General features: G+C 47.3%; 1 non-coding gene across 1 annotated transcript; it reads left to right on the top strand.

The window, feature by feature from the left end:
- Positions 1 to 840: 840 nt before the first annotated feature.
- LOC122062333 lies at positions 841 to 4,116 on the top strand. Its single transcript, XR_006134922.1, has one exon. It is a non-coding gene; the product is annotated as a 28S ribosomal RNA (ribosomal RNA).
- The last annotated feature ends 710 nt before the right edge of the window (positions 4,117 to 4,826 follow it).

Consider the following 4,826-nt stretch of genomic DNA (forward strand, 5'->3'; position numbering starts at 1 on the left):
TCTCCCTCTCCTGGAGCAACTACCATGTCAGGCAAGGCTCACTGGGGTCTTCGTGGGGAGGTATCCACTGGGACATCCTCCTGTTCTGCCATTGGGGGTGAATAAGGATGTTCAAGTGGTAAATAACGAGTGGACCTTACTCACGTTGTCCTAAAGGAAATGACCTTCTCACTCTGTAATTGCATTGATCTAAGGTAGCTTTTTGTAACAGCTTCCCACGGACGACGCCAATCTGTTGTGGTAAAAATTGATCGGGTGATCTTCCCTGCTATTCCTAATGCTCTAGCCGACCTGCATAGAAGAGAAGCCAGGGGAGAGCCGTGCTGACCAGATGGGGGACTCTCCGATGCCTAAGTCAGATCTTTCCACAGAAGATGCTTAAGAGAGCTTTTAGTAAAAGAAGTGATCAATCTTCTTCAATGGAGGCTTACCTTGGTATTTATAGGCCACTAATGGAATGGAGAAAGGGGGAAGTCTGTGGAGAGTCCTACTGGGTGTGGAGTCCTAGAGAGGGACAACTCTCTGATGCTAGGAATATTCCAAATCCTAAGGTATACCAAGGGAATATTTTCCTCTTATCTCGAAAGTGCCGACCTGGGAGAAGTGGATGCCTCTGGTGATGTGTAGTGGATAGAGTCCTATCCTTGTGGTCAGGGATTACGTTCCTTGAATGTAGGAGTGGATAAAAGCATGTTGCTGGGAACCTTGCTTCTTGATGTCGGGCCGAGGTGGTAGCTTGGCTTGATGGAGGGCTGAGGTGGCAGCACGACCAGATGAGGGCCTAGATGGTAGCTTGGGCTGATGGAGGGCCGAGGGGAAACACTGCTAGATGAGATGTTGAGGTTTTAGCATGGCCAGATAAGGGCCGAGGTGGCAGCTTGGGCTCATGGTGCCACAGCCAGATGAGATGCTGAGGTGTCAACTCGAGCAGATGAAGGGCTGGGGTAGTAGTGCAGTATTCGTTAGTTCACTCCTTGGCCACGCCATGGTTAGGGAGAAATGCCCTCATCAAGCGGTAAATTCCATCCAAGGCTAAATATGGGCGAGAGACTGATAGTGAAAAAGTACCATGAGGGAAAGATGAAAAAGACTTTGAAAAGAGAGTCAAAGAGTGCTTAAAATTATCGGGAGGGAAGTAGATGGCAGACGATGTGTCTCGATCGGATGCAGAATGGTGAGTAGCAGATCCACCGCTCGACTCGGGGCATGGACCAATGTGGATTACGATAGCATCCCAAGCCTAGGTTGTCATGTTATGCCTGACGAGATGTCGTTGCCGTGATCATGGTAGGCAGCATGCGCCTCGATGGTATGCCTATTGGCAACTGTATACTCTAGGCATCGGCTTATCGGGCTCCCCATTCGACCTGTCTTAAAACATGGACCAAAGAGTCTGACATGTGTGTGAGTCAACAGGCGAGTAAAACCCATAAGGTGTAAGGAATCTGACTAGTGGGATCCCCTTATCGGTTGCATCGCTGATCGACCTTGATCATCTGTGAAGGGTTCAAGTAAAATCATACCTGTCGGGACCCGAAAGATGTTGAACTATGCCTGAGCAGGGTGAAGCCAGAGGAAACTCTAGTGGAGGCCCACAGCGATACTGACGTGCAAATCATTCATCTAACTTGGGTATAGGGCCAAAAGACTAATTGAACCATCTAGTAGCTGGTTCCCTCTGAAGTTTCCCTCAGGATAGCTGGAGCCCACTGGCTAGTTCTATCAGGTTAACCCAATGATTAGAGGCATCAGGGGTGCAACACCCTCATCCTATTCTCAAACTTTAAATAGGTAGGATGGTGTGGCTGCTTTGTTGATCCGCACCATGGAATCAAGAGCTCCAAGTGGGCCATTTTTTATAAGCAGAATTGGTAATGCTGGATGAACCAAAAGTTGGGTTACGATACCATATTGCACGCTAACCTAGAACCCACAAAGGATGTTGGTCGATTAAGATAGCAGGATAGTGGTTATAGAAGTCAAAATCCACTAAGGAGTGTGTAACAACTCACCTGCTGAATCAACTAGCCCCAAAAATGGATGGCGCTAAAGCGCGTAACCTATACCAAGCCATCTGGGCAACTGCCAGGCCTCGATGAGTAGGAGGGCACGGCGGTCACCGTAAAACTTGGGGTGTGAGCCCAGGCGGAGCGACCGTTGGTGCAGATCTTAGTGGTAGTAGCAAATATTCAAATGAGAACTTTGAAGGCTGAAGAGGGGAAAGGTTCCATGTGAATGGCACTTGCACATGGGTTAGTCGATCCTAAGGGACGGGGGAAGCCCATTAGAGAGCGTGTACACGCACGTGCTCCAAAAGGGAATCGGGTTAAAATTCCTGAACCAGGACATGGTGGTTGATGGCATTCTAAGGAAGTTCAGAGACATCAGGGGGGGCCTCGGGAAGAGTTATCTTTTCTGTTTAACATCTTTCCCACCCTGGAAATGGCTCAACCAGAGGTAGGGTATAGTGGTTGGAAGAGCATCGCACATCACCTGGTGTCCAGTGCACCCTCGACGACCCTTGAAAATTCGAAGGATCGAGTGCCGACCACACCCGATCATACTCATAACCACATTAGGTCTCCAAGGTGAATAGCCTCTGGTCGATGGAACAATGTAGGCAAGGGTAGTCAGTAAAATGTATCTGTAACCTCGGGAGAAGGATTGGCTCTGAGGGCTGGGCACGGGGTCCCAGTCCCAAACCCATCAGTTATCGATGGACTGCTCGAGCTACTTTCACGGCGAGTGCAGGTCACTACATGTTGGTTGGGGGACAGATTGGGAATGGCCCCCTCGGGGGCCTTCCCTGGGCGCCGAACTGTCAACTCATAATTGGTACGGATAAGGGGAATCTTATTGTTTAATTAAAACAAAGCATTGTGATTGTCCTTGTGGATGCTCACGCAGTGTGATTTCTACCCAGTGCTCTGAATGTCAAAGTAAAGAAATTCAACCAAGCATTGATAAACGGTGGGAGTAACTATGACTCTCTTAAAGTAGCCAAATGCCTCGTCATCTAATTAGTGACGCACATGAATGGATTAACGAGATTCCCACTAAACTTGTCTACTGTTCAGCTAAACCACAGCCAAGGGAATGGACTTGGAAGAATCAGTGGGGAAAGAAGACTTTGTTGAGCTTGACTCTTGTCTGACTTTGTGAAATTACTTGAGAGGTGTAGGATAAGTGGCAGCTGGAAATGGCGCAAGTGAAATACCACTACTTTTAACGTTATTTTACTTACTCTGTGAGTTGGAGACGGGGCTCTACCCCTCCTTATGGACCCAAGGCCCACCTCAGAGTGGCGATCCTGGTCGAGGACTTTGTCAGGTGGGGTGTTTGGCTGGGGTGGCATATTTGTTAAAAGATAACACAGGTGTCCTAAGATGAGCTCAAAGAGAATAGAAATCTCATGTGGAACAAAAGGGTAAAAGCTCGTTTGATTCTGATTTCCAGTACGAATACAAACCATGAAAGCATGGCCTATCAATCCTTTAGACCTTCAAAATTTAAAGCAAGAGGTGTCAGAAAAGTTACCACAGGGAAAACTAGCCTGTACAACCAAGCGTTCATAGCGACATTGCTTTTTGGTCCTTCGATGTCGGCTCTTCCTATCAATGCGAAGCAGAATTCGCCAAGTGTTGGATTATTCATGCACCAATAGGGAGCTTGAGCTGGGTTTAGACCATCATGATACAGGTTAGTTTTACCCTACTAATAACAGTGTCACAATAGTAATTCAACCTAGTACGAGAGGAACCACTGATTCACACAATAGGTCATCGAGCTTGGTTGAAAAGCTAGTGGCACGAAGCTACCATATGTTAGATTATGATTGAACACCTCTAAGTCAGAATCCAGGCTAAAGAAGTGACACCTATGCCGTCACCCATTTGTCGACCCACAGTAGGGGCCCTCCGGCCCACAGAGGCACGTGTCATTGGCCAAGCCCACGCAGTGGATGTGCTGTGTGGGATGCCTTGAAGCATAATTCTTATCGGGCAATGGGTAAAATATATTGCAGATGACTTAAATATGAGATGAGGTATTGTAAGTAGCAGAGTGGCCTTGCTGCCACGATCCACTGAGATTCAACCCCATGTCTCATCGATTCGCCACCCCCTCTTTTCCCCTTTTCTTTCCCCCCAAAGCTTTCTAACTCTACCCTCACACCCTCCTAAGACTAAGATTGTCCATGCGTGACCCCAGGTATGCCCCTAAGTGTTAACTGTCCCAACGGTTACCTGAGTATGGTTATGCATGTTGCCTAAGTGAAGTGTGCCTAAGCGTTCACATTGAGTGCCACTAAGTGTACACGTTGTCACGACCTGCCCAACATAGGCCCATGGACTTAGGCCATTGTGGTAAGTAAAGTCCAAGTTCTGGAGTTTTCTATAAAGGTGTAGTAACTCTAGATATTTTATTGTAGATATTTGTAGAAGATATTTATAGGAGATATTTTGGGAGATATTTTGGGAGAGATTTCTGGATTTCTCCATTAAGGAGGTGGGAAGCTTCTAGTTTCCTCCCCAACTGTTGGATGAAGGACATTTGTAAATATCTTAGCCATCAATTGTAACTTGGGGTGCCTATAAATAGGTGTTGCCTCATTTGGCAAAGGCACTCACCAAGGACCAACCAAGAGTGTTCAGCCAAGCAAGTGAGTTCTCAAGCCTTGTACTCAAGAGTTCTCTTGTGCATTCTTCTCAAACTCACTCTTGTGTTCACTTCCTCTCTTCCCAAGTCCCTTAAGGATGGTGGTTAGGCTGACTTAGTGCTAGTGGGAGTGCTAAATGCCACCGTGGTTGCTTAAAAAAGTCTAAGGC

The sequence above is a fragment of the Macadamia integrifolia genome, unplaced genomic scaffold (genome assembly GCF_013358625.1).
Source record: "Macadamia integrifolia cultivar HAES 741 unplaced genomic scaffold, SCU_Mint_v3 scaffold100, whole genome shotgun sequence".
Lineage (NCBI taxonomy): Eukaryota > Viridiplantae > Streptophyta > Magnoliopsida > Proteales > Proteaceae > Macadamia > Macadamia integrifolia.